Source organism: Siphateles boraxobius, unplaced genomic scaffold (genome assembly GCF_051911475.1).
Source record: "Siphateles boraxobius isolate OS27281-9 unplaced genomic scaffold, OSU_SipBor_1 12, whole genome shotgun sequence".
Lineage (NCBI taxonomy): Eukaryota > Metazoa > Chordata > Actinopteri > Cypriniformes > Leuciscidae > Siphateles > Siphateles boraxobius.
This window is the reverse complement of record NW_027508722.1, coordinates 6,749,162-6,766,531: the sequence shown is the minus strand read 5'-3', so window position 1 is coordinate 6,766,531 and position 17,370 is coordinate 6,749,162.

Sequence of the window (17,370 nt, the reverse complement as noted above, 5' to 3'; positions counted from 1 at the left end):
GGTCCTGTTTAAAGCAGATGATCATGGCAAACAAGGTATGGGAATAATAACTTTAAAAAGAATCGTAATGACAGAGTCTTCTGATTCCATATGATTGCACTAAAAGTGTGCTCAAGGTTTGGTTTAGCTACAGTAAGACGTGTTAGATTGTGTTAGATTCCACCCATCTAGCCTATTGATTTTGTTTTTTTTGTAACATGGCTCTGTCATTTAGAAACATGGCATTTCCTATTACTGCTATCTTAAAGGGATAGTTTATCCCAAAATAAAAATTCGGTCAGTAATTACTCACCCTCATGTTGTTCCAACCCCGTAAGACCTTCGTTCATCTTCGGAACACGAATTAAGATATTTTTGATGAAATCTGAGAGCTTGAATCACTCCTCCATAGGCTTCCTCAGGGATTGAAACTTGCCCGCCCCGAAAAGTTATTAAATACATCGTTAAAATAGTCCAAGTGACTACAGTGGCTCAATCTTAAGTTTATCAAACGACAAGAATACTTTTCGTGTACAAAAAAAAAAAACAACAACATTATATTGCACGAATATAATGTTGAATTATGGGAAGTTTACTTAGTAACGTCAGATAACGGCGCTAACATGTTAAAGGCAGTGTCTTTACTATCCGGTATGCAAGAGGGCACCCCATCTCATGAAGCGAATGAAACTGATCCCTTGGGCGCAGGAATGGATGAGGATGAGCTAGATGCAATCCAAGGCAAAACAGCGAATGTGGTAATTGAAGTCGACATCTGCAGTTAGCAGTTGATGACGCATTAAAAGAGCAATGGTCAACCAATTTGATTTCTAAAGCAAGACGTGTTGCAAAAAAGTTGTGCACACAGAACGTTGTCACTCTTCTTAAAAGAATGGGACACAAAAGCGCCATTGTTGACTGTCCAACGCTCTGGCATTCAGCACACGATATGCTGGAGCGGCTTTTAGAGCTTCAGAATTTTTGCGAGGACGTCACCAAATATTAAAGAACTACATTTAGGTGAGAATGAATGGGAGATAATATCCAACTTGGTGAGTGCACTGAAATCAGCGAAAATTGCAACGAAAAGCCTGAGTTGGACCAGCTCACAGCAGGTGACTTCTATGGTGCTTGGCTTCAGTGTGTACTGTGCACAGACAGAATTTACAATCCATTTGCAAAACACCTAGTTAAGTGTCTTAAATCATGACAAACAACTTTCTTTGACAATGACGCCTTTGTGTCTACTTTATTTCTCGATCCTGGATAAAGACTTTTTCTCAGCGAACTTCAATCTGAAAGCGCAAAAATGCACTAATGTCGTGCCTGAGAAGCCATTCAGACTTTATCCGGCAGCAAAGCAACTACACAGTACACTCCATCCCAGTCATCCGATGTTGATGACGAGATAGAACAGCTGTTGATGGCAAAAGAAAAAGAAAGCACAACAGTAAAACACACTTTTGTTTCCATCTTATCTGTTTTGGATATGTATTCAAGAGAAGCACGCCTTAAGAGGAGCGAGTGTAATTTTAAGCACTGGGCAAGTGTTGCTCCCACTAACTAAGATTTGCACAAACTTGCTATGAATGTAAATTGCACTACCGGTAACGCAAGTCAGCGTTTTAGTGGGCATTCTCATGCATCAAGTACATTCTTTCACCACTGAGGTATTCAATGAATGCACAGGTATTGAGAGGACATTCTTTTCAGTACGGACTTCAAGCTCAAATAGACTGATTTAGTTTGTGGATTTCGTTTAAGCCTATTCAAGTACTAGCAACTATCGCACATTTTTCATATAGTCTTTCAGGTAGCCAAAACAATACAGGTCAATGGGATTAGGGATGGGACGGTATGAAAATTTCATATCACGATTATAGTGACCGAAATTATCGTGATTATCAATACTATCACGGTTTTGTTAAAACAAGATGAAAGTGTTAAAAAAGAACTGATGCTCACACTGAAAACATTTCAACAAGTTTTATATTTGAGAATCAACAAACAACAAATAAATCAGGCAGCTCTATGCACTTTTTAAAGCAAGATTCTATTCTGTGGCATTTTGATTTTCTTCCTTATAATGACCGTCGTCAATAGCAACCTATTATAACACAGCGCACATCCATGTATCACAACGGACGCGCTCTCTCATTTCATTCAAATACAACTTGTCATCTTGCGTCTCTGTTTTTGATTGTATTAAAAAAGAAATCAGAGTTGATTTATTGTTTACAGAATTTGATAGTATTGTTATGATCATATTGTCTGGACGAGTTTTGTACGCTAAATGGATTTAACAGCTAAGAATAGAGACATTAATCTCTATTCAATATGTCTCCGTAATTACTGTATGTGGTAAAAAAAAAATCGGTGTTATAAGTGTACAATGAATATACATTATTATCTCTTAAATGTCACTCTTAATAGTCTCGTTTGAACTTATTCGTTCGTCTTTGGCTCAAAGCCACTTGCTGCAAACTTTTCTTCGCGGAAGCTTCAAGTTTATTTCAAGTGAGTGAGATAAAATATGTCAACTCAAAACAACATTTTGTGCCCAATTACTTCCCAGACGTAGTTTTAGTTTTGAGATCAAAGTTAACTTGCCTTGCGTTCGCTACAACAGTGGATGATGGTCACACAGGACGATTCGGCAGATTTGAAGTGTTTACTCCTATCACTGCGACTTTTTTTGAGCATGTTCTGCAGACAGTGTGACCATCCTCGATTAAGTTTCCCTCAGGATTTTTGTAAATGCCAAAATATGACCACACCTCAGATTTGGTCCTCTTAAAAGGCTGAAAAAAATCTCCCGAACACGGTCACCGCCTTCCGCCATTCCTTCTCGAATAAAAAAAAAACCAACATTGCGCGCCTGCGTCAGACTGTTGCTGGCTGGACAGGATTTATAGTGAGTTATTAAAATCGCGATAATCAAACACGGTTTTAATGATAATTGATTTTTTAACGATATTACTAACCGTCAGTACATTTTATCGTGGTTTATAGTGAAACCGGTAATCGTCCCATCCCTACAGGGGATACACGTGTGCATTTGTTGACAAGCCGAGTTCTCGCGGGCAGACTGCCAGCGTTACGTGTGAAATGTCTTCATCCCAGGTACAGTGGCATATATTTCAGCATGTCATATGAATATAATTTCATGGGTTTTATTTTTTTCAAACGTCAAAAGATCGCGTAGCTCACGTTTACAAGCCAGCGTCATTAGTAGCCTATTGTCTACTGTTTTACATAACGGATATGCTAATTCAATTCAATGTTTGTGTGGTAGGTAAAAGCCACATATCGTCAATATTATAATATCAAGCTACCATAGATGAAAAATAAATAAACAAACATGATTATCAGCCTTCAGACATTAGGATAGTTATCCTGAAAGATAATTTATTATAACCATCGTAAACTAGCATGTTAGTGTTTATCGTTACTAGCTACCAGATTGATAATTCGCTACTCTACTAGCATTACTTTGTAGGGTATGGACCAATCAGACACATACTATTTATTCATTATATACAAAGGTTTATGAAACTCCTCACACAGCCCAAATGAACAAACACAAGTGAAAGAAACAGTGTCATGTTACAGGGCATGATAAGGAGATTTTACGACCTCCGAGGAATGTGGCCACATACTCAAGAGAGAGACTATGAAACAGAAACCCTCTTTAAAACCGACTTTGCTGCGTTAATCATAGACTAACTGATCTATAAATGAACATGCATAAAACTGTGAAAGAAACAGTGTAAATGGTTTACTGTCTCGTGTACTATTAGGTATATATTATGGTATGTATCCTGGTATACAACCAACTAACGATCAATGTAACCTCACCTGTATAATGCCTCCTACCTAAATAATCCTCATTTAATGACTCACACTTTGATGTACATCACCTTCTTCTAGAATGCAGTGTGGATGTGTTATAGCTATTTTAGCATTAATGAAGGTATAATCATATTATGGGACAAAGATCCGTAAATCAACTAAGAGCCACTTTCCCTCTCAGACATGTCCCCTTTCTGATTGGTCGAGTTCAACCCTTAGGGGAGGATCTTCTCCAGGCCTTATTTGAGACAGTCCACATGTGACCTCTCTCTCTTAGTTCTTTCATCCAGCCGGAACACTGTTCTGGTGTTACTGGGGAACCCCCTTCCCCCTCCACGGGGGCCCCAGGGCCCAGCAGGCCTCGATTCCAACCAGATATGGGCTCAGGCAGGAGAGAGATGACTCTCTCACAAAGAACCAAGGACAATCTCAAGAGTTTAGGAACAAAGACTCCAACCAACAACGACTCCAATCACCCATCCTTCCGACTTCCTCACTTCTCCTGGGTGCTCGGCGTGGCCTCAACAGAGTCCCAGGCCTTCACCAAACCAGTCATGCGTTCCTGGAGAAAGAGAACGCTCAACCAACTTCCACTTGACACTGCCGGAACCATCAACGACTTCAATTTTCAACAACTTCAAGAATTGTTCCCATTACAAATGCAAGTATTCAATTCAATGAAATGTGAAAATGAAATTCTGATGGTTCTTCTCATAGACCCTCTTCCGGTTTCCAATTTCATCCTATCACTAACCTATTTATGTATTCATGTGTGTATGTTGTTTAGTTTATTTATATTCATATAAATATCTATATTTAGTTAATAAAACTTGTACATAATATGTATTTGGTTCTGTTTTGTTTGCAATACAAGTCACTTTACGATCACGGTTTTTGCTACTGGCTCAAAGTACTGTACAGGCGAAGAAATAATTATTCTTCGGTGGCCATGGAAGATACCCTTTATTAGAATAAATTAATAATCAAAAGAGTTCGTTGGAAGAACTGATTAATTGATTGTAATATTAATTCAGCCACATCAAGTTAATCCAATTAACTGACCCAAATATTTATAATTAATAATAACAAGATATTATTGATTATTGATATTTCCAAAAAGCTGAGTTCCTTACAACTTGATTCATGACGATAAATGGAGGACCAGATAGATTCCGTAACATGGCCAGGCCATGTTATTCAGCCTTTTACATTTCACACGGTAGTCAGCTCCCTGACTCCCTGATTTATTTATAAATGTATGATTTCCATTACACGAGAGTAGATGTTAAAACTTCATGCTGATTTGTACTCTGCTTTCGCCAAGATAATTAAGACGTAGCTTTACAGTAACCTATGCTTCTCCATCCATTTACGCTTCTTTCCATCTGGTGACGTGAATCTCCTTCTGTCTGGTGTTAATAGCTGCAGTGTATTGCGCGTCAGCACACACAACGGCTGCAACCACTGTGCGGTCCCCCCATAACAACCCTCTGGATTGAGCGGAGTAGGGAACATCTCTAGGGTCTTCAAGTGGGCACCTTCCGTCCTCAGTGTTTCGTCGACTAGCCCACGACACCTCAAGAGGGCTTGACAGTGACTCTGGCGTCCCAGAGTCACTCCCCTCCATCCCCCACTCAACTCAGCCCAGCTTACTAACCTCTACATCCCTCCTGCCTCTGAGACCTAACCACAATCTCACAATCTCTCCGCAACCCAACCATACGCGCCAACCCGTTTGACTCAGGCTGTAGAGCCCCACTGGTGCGTTAATATGCAGTTTCAGTGGCAACGGTTCTGTATGGCATACCACCTACCACAACACACAATATCTGACCAACCACCCGTCATTCAAGCAATATACACAGGAACGTAATGACTGTAAATACTATATAACCTATACAAATAAAGCAACAGACTCTTCAAGTTTTCAAGAAATCTTCGAAACCGTAGCATGGCGGCCTGTACACAGCCAGCTAGAATATTTCCGTCTCAACCACAGCCAGTTGCTGCTCCTTTCTGCTGCTTCAGATAAGTTCTTTACTGTGCGACGCAACTCTTGGCCACTGAATCCGACGTCTCTGAGGAACCGGGTTGTAGAGTGTGCCACAAAACCTCGACAACCCACTTCCACTGGATAAACCTCGACTCTCCATCCTCACTGTTCTGCTTCAGTAGCCAGATGAGCATACCGCAGTTTCTTCCTCTCATATGCCTCATCTACCGCATCCTCCCATGACACTGTTAACTCTATCAGTTGAACAATGCGAGCTGATCCAGACCACAAAACAATATCTGGTCATAGGTTAGGGGTGGCAATCTCAGGTGGAAAAATAAGCCGTTGATCAAGATCAGCCAGCATCTTCCAGTCCCTAGCAGCTTCCAGTTGTCCTGGGCGAGAATTGGTGTTAGCACCTTTTCTTGGTGGTTGCTCGCCTGGGCGGAGGAATATTGTCTTCTGCGTGTAATGTTTTGCTAGAACAGGCGGCAACTTATTGGTCATATTACGCTTGCCTTCCAATGCTAAAGCCAAACATCTCAATACTTGGTCATGGCGCCAAGTAAACCGACCCTGGCTAAGAGCCACCTTACATCCTGTCAAAATGTGCCTTAATGTGGCAGGTGATGAACACAAAGGACAAGAGGGATCCTCTCCTACCCAGAGGTTTAGGTTCTGCGGTGATGAGAGAACATCATATGTTGACCTAATAAGGAAACTGATCCTACTCTCTTCCATTGACCAAAGGTCTTGCCAGCCCATTTTGCGTTGTTCCACACTCTCCCATCTCATCCACTCTCCCTGATTGGCCTGAGAAATGGCCTTTATACATCTCATCCTCTCCTCCAGCTTTCGCACCTCGTTGACTACCAGCTTCCTCCTTTGAGCTGGGCCTGCCTTGTGCCATTTAGGAGGAGCTAAACTCCGCCAAAAAAACCCTCTTCCAAGCTGTACCTGTCCCACGATATCCCCAATTTGAAGGTCAGCCTTTGCCTCTACTACAGATTTCATTGCTGACCACTTTCTACCAGTTTTTACCACAGGGGCTGCCTCCCTTACACATTTGTCGCGTGACTCTGCTAAAGTCATTTCCAGTCTGACCTTGGCACACTTAAACTCCTCGGTTAAACCAGAGACTGGCAGCTGCAATACTCCTTTACTATAAAGTCCCACTCTGATGAGGCAGCGTGGAACTCCCAACCATTTCCTAATGTATGAACTTATTAACGCTTCCAGCTTATCCACTGTTGTCAAAGAAACCTCATACACAGTCAGTGGCCACAGCAACCTTGGCAGTAGACCAAACTGAAAGCACCAGAGTTTCAGTTTGCCTGGTAGAGCAAAGCTGTTTATGCTCTTCAACCCTTCTACTGCTTGTCGTCTAACTTCTCCCACTCGAACTGTGTCCTTTAGATCTCCATCGTACCATCTCCCAAGACTCTTCACTGGCTTCTGAGAAACTGTTGGTATTGCCTCACCATTAATGAAGAATGTTTTATCTACTACCTTGCCTTTAATTATTGAGAAGCTCCTTGATTTAGAGGGCTTAAATTGCATTCGTGCCCATTCAATATTATCTGTTAACTTCCCCAATAACCGATTAGTGCAGGCTACCATTGTAGTCATGGTTGTCATGCCATCCATGTATGCTCTGATTGGTGGTAGTTGCATCCCAGAAGCCAAGCGCTCTCTTCCTACTACCCATTTTGATGCCCTAATGATTACTTCCATTGCCATAGTAAAAGCCAGTGGAGAAATGGTGCATCCTGCCATTATTCCAATCTCTAAGCATTGCCATGTAGTGCTGAATTCTGGAGTTGAGAAACTAAATTGCAAATCTCCAAAATAGGCTTTCACTAAATTTGTTATCGACATCGGTACCCTGAAAAAATCAAATAATGCCCAAAGAAGCTCATGTGGCACTGAACCATATGCATTAGCCAAATCCAGGAATGTCACGTGGAGCTCCTTCCTCTCCTTTTTAGCTGATTGAATTCGTTGCCAGATAACATTGATGTGTTCTAAGCATCCTGAGAATCCTGGAATGCCCGCTTTTTGAACTAATGTGTCAATGAAGCCATTCTTTAATAGGCTTTAATATAAACACTTTATAGATGACTGACTGCTGCGCTTGTGACAGGGTGCATGTTACTGAAAGAACGAGCATAGAGAGAGAGAGCCGGTCGCGCGCACACTCTCACCATCTTCAAACTGTCTTGCTCTCCCTCCAATAGTGATCCTCGTCTGGTCTTTTAATTTGTCACTCCTTTTAGTCCTTTTAGTTGTTGCTTCGGTCATGACAACAACATACAGACGGGTATCAAACGCTAGTTGGGCTCTCACGTCATTATTTGAAGAAGTTGGGGTGGTGGGGGAAATGACATATGCCGTATGAAATATATAATGAAGGTTGAAAAATGACATAGTGTTGCTTTAATACAGTTATTTCTGTTGTGGTTTTAATAAATTTATGGAATAAATGTTCAAGTATAGTTATTATGTGTTATCTTATTTTTGAGTGAAAATTAGACTTTATTTATACATATTTGTTTAAAGTATAGGCTAAATTAAAATAACGTTATTAACCGGTATTTTTCTAATCAAACCGTTTTCGGAACATGTTTAATGAGGAACGCAAAAACGGAAACGTTAAAATATCGATTCTGCTTGGAGTGAACCAATTTATTTTGTACTCATAAAATAATGTACATTTGCCTACTTGTACTCTCTACATCATGGACGGAGATACACACAATATATGTGTGGCCTGCTTGGGTGTGGAGCACGCACAGTCAACTCTTGAGGGGGCTGATATGTGCATTGTGATTGGTCGCCACGCTCCTCTCCCACCTGGCCCTCTTCAAGAAGAACGGTCAGGCTCACGCTGCTCTTGGTTCGGGTCAGATCAGGGGGGTCGCAAATGGAGCTAGTGAAGGAGCTTGACATGGGCCGGTCCCTTTCTCAGCTCTCACCTGCTGGCTCCAGTGCATTCTCTTGGGACCTAGAAGGACGCTCCACGTTTTCTTTCATCCCAGGTAATTGCCGGTGCTAAATTTATCTAGTTTTGAGGAGGTGGATATTGTCAGAAACGACAATTCCATAGAGGGACCTTTCTGACATTTTAAAAAAGGGACAAACACTGTCCCAGTGACTCAGTCAACACTGTCAATAAGAGGTTCCAGGAGGCCAAAAAGCAGGTGACAGATTTTACATCCACCGGTCAGCTCAGTGGAGTAAAGACTGTTCGTTCCTCAGCATCCAAACCGAAAATAAGTAAATGGATTGTTGAGGCTATCTCTATGGCTTGCGTGGCGTGTGAACTTCTTCACAACTCCGCTTCTAGTTATCAGAATTTGTGGACAGTAACAAAGACATTTTACTTCATTACTTAAAGCTGCAGTCTGTCGTTTTTCCTCTTTGTCGCCATCTCTGTTCAAAATCTGCAATTGCAGTTATTCACAGAATTATCAACTTTACGTGGGTTGCGCCTCGGCATGGCACTGCACGGATGAATCCAATGTTTTAAGGAGAATGTGAGGGCTGTCAGTCACCGTGTGGATACTGTCATTCAGAATCACAGATTCTACTTTTTGGAAGTATGGCCATAAAAATTTCCCCCTGGAAATTGTCATCTGAACAAGTAACATCCACTTTTGTTCTGGTCAACTAAGGGTAAAAAAGCATTGCAGTAAATCACACTGATTAAATCTAACGATCGCTTATCATATCACGTCAAACCGTGCAAATTATACTTTGTTTCTCAAATTGTTAATGTTAACAAGTATGCCTCAAAATGAACCAAGAAAAGTTACTAATGCAGAATTGTAGGACTTATTATTGTAAAGCAAAATCATATTTAGGACTGTCAACTGTCAGTTGTCTTTGAACTAAATCTGCTGCAAAAGAAACATGTCCATATTTGTGTAATTTAATCTAAATGGAGAAGGTTTTGGATACAAATTACACAGATCTAGTCTTAGACACAGATCTGTTCTTCACTCTGCATGGTGTTATGTTTTATGTACACAAGAACATTCCTGAGATCTGATGAACACTGCCTGTATTGTGGACTCAATCTCTGGCCGAACTCGTAAACCTCCAATGAATGCACAAATACAAATGCTGGTTGGTGTAAATCTGTTTAATGTTGAATGAAATGAAACCTCTTCGTGGTTGTGTTTCACTGAGGAAATAACTCACCCACAGCATGCACTACTCATTGCAACTGCTCTGTTGCCTCACAACAAAGTACTAACATAGTTTACATATGAGCCAATAATAGCATCGTGACCACACTTTGCATGAAACAGGACAATTGTAATTATAATCACAAACATATATGAAAAGACATACCTGTTGAATGAAAAAAAAAACATTGTCTCAGTGGTTATTTTTCGTTTTTTGGCATAAATCACCAAAATTAAATGTAAAATAAAAGTAACAACCTTGTGGCCTTGCTAACGAAAGTGCTGTACAACAAGAGTTCACATAAGCCCATATAACTAATAAAATATGTGTTAATACTCAAATTAAAGTTCTCCTCTGACCAACGAACGAACATGGTGTCGTTATGATTCTGCATCACAAGTTTATTCAAATATTCATCCAGTTCCTATTGCTTGAAGATTGATTCATCATGCCGGTATGGAGCCAAAGCTGGCCATTCGGTCTGTGCGGAGGATCTGACTGGTTCTTGTTATCTGCTGAGTATCTGTGCTAATGGCTGTAACGTTAAAGAGGCCTTCACAAGGGATTGGACAGGGTTGGGAACCACTGGTCTAGTAGACACTGCCTTTGTTGACATTCAGGGCTGCATTGTGTTTGTGTCTAGGTACAGGTCCACCATCTGTCTGGATACAGACCGGTTACGGCTTGTTGTAAACCTTGTTCTTCTTAAGTGTAGAAAACTTAAAAGTGCAGACCAGGAGACTTTAAGAGGTATCTTTCGAGCAGAAGTTCTTTATTGCGTCGCTGTAGTCATCTCAATCCAGTCTAACTAAGGCAGTATACATTTAGTTCATATACCCTTTCAAGGGGGTTGGATTAATTTCATAGAGGAGGGGACTCTTGAACAAAACATGTAAAGGAAAGTACATGATTCAGCTGGTTACCTGATTTCATCAGGTAACAGTGTAACTCAGAGCCTTGAGATGCTAATCCAATCAGCCTGATTAGATCAACAAAAGGCCCAGCTGACCTTTGAGATGTGACAAGAGGTTAATGTCCAAAACCTTGATTGCCGCAAAAATGGAAAACAGTGTGTGCACTTTCTCAGTTAAAATACTGTTGAACCTAAATTGAAACATTTAAATAAATTTGTAATCCTACATTTCCCCCGTTGAGAGTTCTAAATAACTCTCACATTATATACAAATTTAAACAATTAAAAATTCATTCTTGCAACTTGCAACTTGCTGTAATTGCATGTTGACACAGAAACAAAACATACAATTAGGGTCCGTGAGTCTTTTCTGGTTGGAACTGTGATTTTCTCGTGATCAATCAAGTTTCTGAACCATGAAGAATTATCTTCAGTCATCTTGGTGTAATTTTGCTGAAAGATCAAGAATGTCTTGTTGGACCAACATGTTTGTGCACAAGTGAGTCCTGGAATGCAGCCATCTGCTTCGTTAGTGGTAGGAGCTGAATTTTGTAGCTGTGGGGAGCTTGGGCTGGAGTGTGTATTTTCTCTGATAGCTGGTAGAACATAAACCAGGGTGCACCTTCCGTTGAATTGGCTGGGGAGGATGCTGTAGACAGAAGTTCCACATAACCAAAAAGTGTCAGTTGGTGGAGAGATCATACACAACTGATTTATTGCAAAAGAAAATGGGTAGGGATGGGTTTCTGATGAAACACTCTGTTAAGTCATTTTCCTCTTTCTTATCTGTGGTAGTAACGTACACATGGAATTCTGTTCCTCTTTCAATCACAAAGCTGCAACGTTCACGAGGAATTTAACCCAGTGGAGTCGATGCTGGAGCATAATTTTCCACGCACCAATAGAACATCATTGGCAGGAGTAGATCTGTCATGATGGGAGTAGCTGAAGTTAGGTTGCAGGATGGTAATCCTGGAATGCAACACAGAGAAGCGGGAGGAATTGTTATGTTGTGACATGTATCCTTGTTGTATAATCCACTGGTATGATGATTGAATAAGGTACACGTGTCACATTTGGAGATAGGGTGGGCCACCCATGGGATTCCTGCTCCTACTGAAGGTGCGTGTGGCATGCAAACGTTCTTCCCAGCAAACAAGGCATTTCTTGACATATTCATCAGCTCTAAGAATATGATGTTTCTGGAGTCCACACTTTGTGCGATGTCTATGATGCTTAGTAGAACGACAATCTTGATCATGTTGATGGATGACTGAAGGTTTCGTATGTGAGTCTCTGCGTTGTGTATTTTTTTTCTTTTTCTTTTCTTTATCCTTTTGTGATAGTTGGCTCGACTTCATACGCAGGTGAGGATGTTGGTGCGTATGGGTCCCAGACAGTCATCAAGTGGTGTCTGCACAGAGTAAGAAAGAAAAACAAAAGACAGTAGAGGAGTATTTGTTCAAACACTAGGATTGTGAACTTTTTCTGATTCTGCTAGACAGTGGAGCAGTATTTGTTCAAACACTAGGGTTGTAAACTTTTCTGAGTCTGCTATTTTTGTTCCCTCTTTTCCTATTTCTTAATTATGACACCTAAAGAACGCAGTGAGGTGAGGATGGATTAATGGATGGGAAGGCCTATGAGGGATTCTTCACCGAAGGGTTGGCCCCCGACCCCTGTTGCAATCGGTTCTTCCCTCGGCTCCTCACTGGTTCGTGTCCTATCCTATCCCTGTAGGTGGGGGAGCTACTTTACAGTGTGACACATGAGTCCAGGTTTTCCTTCCCTGACACAATACTGCAGCTGCTGTAATCAACATCACTTGATGTGGCCCATGCCACTTAGGTTCTAACGGCTTGTTTCTGAATGACTTTATCATGACCCATTGACCTGGGATGATTGTGTGTCCACCTTCTGGTGGAGTCTGCCAACATGACTCAACTCTCCCTCTGGCACTCTGTACCGCCTTTGTTAGGTTTTCACAGTAAGCAATCAGGGCATCTGAGGCAATGTGTACATCAGCATTTCTAAGATCAATCACACCTGGCATCTGCATGGGGCGTCCAGTAATAATCTCATGAGGGCTCAGTCCTACTGTTCTGTAAGGTGATGCTCTCATACTACACAGTACTGCTGGCAGTGCTTCGACCCATGGTACTCCTTCCTGATGCATTTTGCTTAGCCTGATTTTGACTGTTCTGTTTGCACGTTCAACCTGTCCTGATGCTTGTGGCCTATAGGGGCAGTGAAGGTTCCACTTAATCTGCAACATTCTAGACACTTCCTTGACTACCTCTCCTGTGAAGTGTGTACCTTGATCTGAGTCAATGCTATCTGGTAATCCCCATCTGGGAATGAAATCAGTGACAAGACATTTAGCAGTATGTGCAGCTGTAGCACGCCCTGTTGGATAAGCTTCTACCCATCTTGAGAACTTATCTATTACTACCAAAACATCAGTTTTTCCCTTACAACGAGGCAATGATATGTAATCAACTTGCAGGTGACGAAATGGTCCTGGTGGGGCTGGGGTATGTGCTGCTGGTGTAGTGGCTGCTGGTACATCATTATTTTTCTGACATGTAACACACCTTTTGGCTGTTTCTGTGGCTACATTTCTGAATTTTGGATTCCACCACTGATTTGAGAACCTGGGATTCATTGTTGCTGGACCACTGTGACCCAAATTGTGTATTTGTTGAGCCAAATATGGCAACAGTGATTCGGGAGCAACATACTTTCCCCCTTTGGTCCAGCAACCGGATGAATCCACTGTGGCTCCTTTGTCTAACCATGTCCATGCTTCATACAGAGGAACGTCTTTGTACAGATCAATTATTGATTCAGGAGGCATAATTGTCTTCTGTGCTGCACTACCTGAACACACTTGTACAGTTGCATAGAAACAAGCCTGTTTAGCTGCCATATCAGCAAGAGCATTACCTTTAGCTTCTGTAGTATTAGTTGTGAGATGTGCTTTCACTTTGATCACTGCTAATTTCTTTGGAAGTTTCATGGAAAACATTAGATCTTTCACTAATTCAGCATGCTTAATGGGGGATCCAGCAGAAGTTAGGAACTGTCTGGTTTGCCAAATGACACCAAAATCATGAATTACCCCAGAAGCATATCTGGAATCTGTGTAGATATTAGCAACTGATCCTGAAGCTAGCGTGCATGCTCTTGTTAGGGCTACTAGTTCTGCAGCTTGAGCTGAAAAATGATCTGGAAGACGTCCTGAAGCTAACACTTCCGTGGTGGACGTTACTGCATAACCTGCTCGTCTCTTACCTTCAATTACTTGAGCTGACCCATCAACAAACAACTCCAATTCTGAATTCTCTATGGGAGTTTCTTTGACTACACTCGTAGGTGTATATGTAAGCGTAACACAATCGTGAGTCATTTCTCCTTCATCCTCTAACAAATTCTCAGTCATTGCAGACATCATACATGAGGATGGGTTCGTGACAGGTGCGCGCTGTAAGACAATATTCGGGGCTGTGAGAGTTGCTAACCAATTTCCCCAGCGAGAGGAAGTGACAGAAGTGACTTTTGCTTGATTCATTAATGCGGACACTGCGTGCGGACATCTTACGTTTACAGACTGTACTAACACCATTCCTGATGAAGCCTGAAGCGCTAGATGCACTGCCTGTACTGCTCTGAGGCATGGGCCCATACCTTGAGCTACTATGTCAAGTTTACCAGAATAGTAATGAATTGGGCGTAAACTGCCCCCATGATCTTGCATTAGACATGCAGTCATGAAGCTTAAATGTTCATGGACATAAAGCACAAATGGTCTATCAGTTTGGGCAATTCCTAATGCTGGTGCTTGACATAGTGCTCTCTTCAAATCATTGAACGCTTTGAGGTGACATTCTTCCATACAAACAGTATCAGAATCTTTACCATGGCCTTTCAACAAGTCATAGAGCGGCTGTGCAATTGAGGCATAGTCTTCAATCCAGGGTCTACAGTAACCTGCTGTTACTAAAAATGATCGGAGTGTTTTAATGGTAGTAGGCGGAGGTATGGCTTTGACTGAAGCCGCTCGATCCTGTGAAATGGATCTATTTCCTGCACCAATTGTTTGACCCAGAAATGTGACTTGCTTTTTAGCAATTTGAGCTTTGTGAAAGCTGCATTTGTGTCCTTTCTTATGCAAATAGTCCAACAATGATGCCAATTCAGTTTGATGTACCTCGTGATCTGTTGAGGCAATCAAAATATCATCAACATATTGGATCATAGTGGACTGTTTTACCGGACATTCTGGGTCACACAAATCACGTCTGACAGCCTGATGGTATATGGTTGGGGAGTTTTGAAATCCCTGTGGTAAACGTGTCCACTGGTATTGCTCATAGTCAACTGTGAAAGCTAACCATGGCTGGCTGTCAGAGTGCAACGGTACAGAAAAGAATCCATTAGACATATCAATTACTGAAAAAATCTTACTCTCTAATGGTATGCCATTACAAATTGTGGAAGGATCTGCCACTAGAGGGGTGATTTTATCAATATTTTTATTGGCTACTCTGTAGTCTATTGTAAGTCTCCATGTCCCATTGGATTTCTTGATGGGCCATAAGGGCGAGTTACAGGGACTATTGGTTTTAACTAGCACTCCCTGCATCAGCAACTTTTCTACAATAGGTTGGATCCCCTGTATAGCTTCCTTATTGATCGGATATTGTTTGGTGACCGGGGGTGGAGTCCCCGTCAATTTAATTGGTTCTACACCTGTCAACAAACCACAATCATCCTTGTCTTTAGCCCAAATTGGATGATTCTGTAAGAAAGCATACTCAGGAGGGATCACATTATTGGTAGAAACTTGTGCTGAGGAAATTTTAATGCTAGCAGATTCTGAGGACACGTCTAAAGTTAGATGTATTTGTCTCAGGAGATCCATGCCTAAAATTGCACCTGTATTTAATGGAGCACATAACAATTTTGTAGTCAGAGTTTTTGGGCCAAATTGTACATCTATGGGCGGGGTTTCATACAAATCAGAATCTTCACCTATTACGCCAGTTAAAGAAAATTTGGTTTTCTTGTACGGAATGTCTAAACCTTTAGTCAATTTTGTAGGAATTATGGTAATTTCTGCACCTGTATCAAGCAAAAAATCAATTTCTTTCTCTTGTATGCTACCTTTCACAAAAAATTCTTGTGTCATTATGATGTATTACACGGGTAAGGTAGCTACTCACAGCCCCAACAATTAGTTTTTTTCCTGGTCTTTTTGTGCTCTTAAAAGAGCCTGAACAAGCTGTCCTAAAGTTTCAGTGGACACTTGCGGAACTGCTTCCGGGTTGTGAGCAGGCTGAGAAGGAGCAGAATTATGCATAGCATTTCTTTTTGTATCTTGCAATTTCTTCCTACACTCTTTCTCCCAATGTCCTAATCTTCCACAATAGTGGCAGCTGCCTTCTTTTTTAGATCACCTGATTTCTTGTTTTGCTGTGCTAAATGTAGCTGCTGCTGCTACTCTCACTTTGGTTTTAACATCAGCATCTCTTTCCCATGCAGCTAACCTGTCAACGTTACTTCTGAGAGTTCTGTTAGACCAAGTTAGATCTAGGAATGGCAAAGCTCTTCTGTATTCGGCTACAAGGCCATCTGACCAGATACGAATTAGTGGTCCTTTGTCATCGAGCACACTTTCAGAATCATCCACTATTCCACTGTAAGTTATGGCTGACTGACAAAACCGTTCAGTATATTCATTTACCGTTTCTTCTTTCTTTTGTACACAGCTAGTAACTCTAGACCAGTACTGCCTCTACTGCCTCTACTGGCATGTTGTAGTTCAGAAGTCACTGCAGATTCAAAACTGTTGAATTCAGAATCAGTTAAAATTTGTGACATTTACTGTGTGACTTCTGTTAACGACATGTCATATAGACGAATTTTGCTGATCAATGCCCTTCTAAATTCAGAAAACTGTTTAGGTGGTGAGGGTAAACTCTCAGAGAGTCGTTCTATATCCTTAGGTCCAAGGGCTTTTGCGACAGTTTGTATTCGGACTACAGGAGGGTGGGTAGAAACACTTTCATTTTCCTCAACTCCCTGTGATCTTTTTCTAGCGCCACACACATAAACTGAATTTACAGGCTTATCAGTAACTGATTGGACGGCTACATCTGTTTCAAAGAACGTTCGTAAATCAGGGTAAATGTTATCAGGCTGACTTCTTCCACATCAGTTTTTTCTGCATCTTTGTGCGGGTCAATTTCTTGGTTAAAGAGGAAACTTTAGCCCGGAGCTCATTGATCTGTTTCTCTAGCTCTGAGTTGCGTTTACACTGTTCTGTAGCTAGTGCTAAACCAAATTCTCTATGGCAACATATTATGCCTTTCACATTGTTCTTGCGAATACTTCACACTACTGTGGCACACACACAGAAAACCCTGAGAGGATTGCTCGA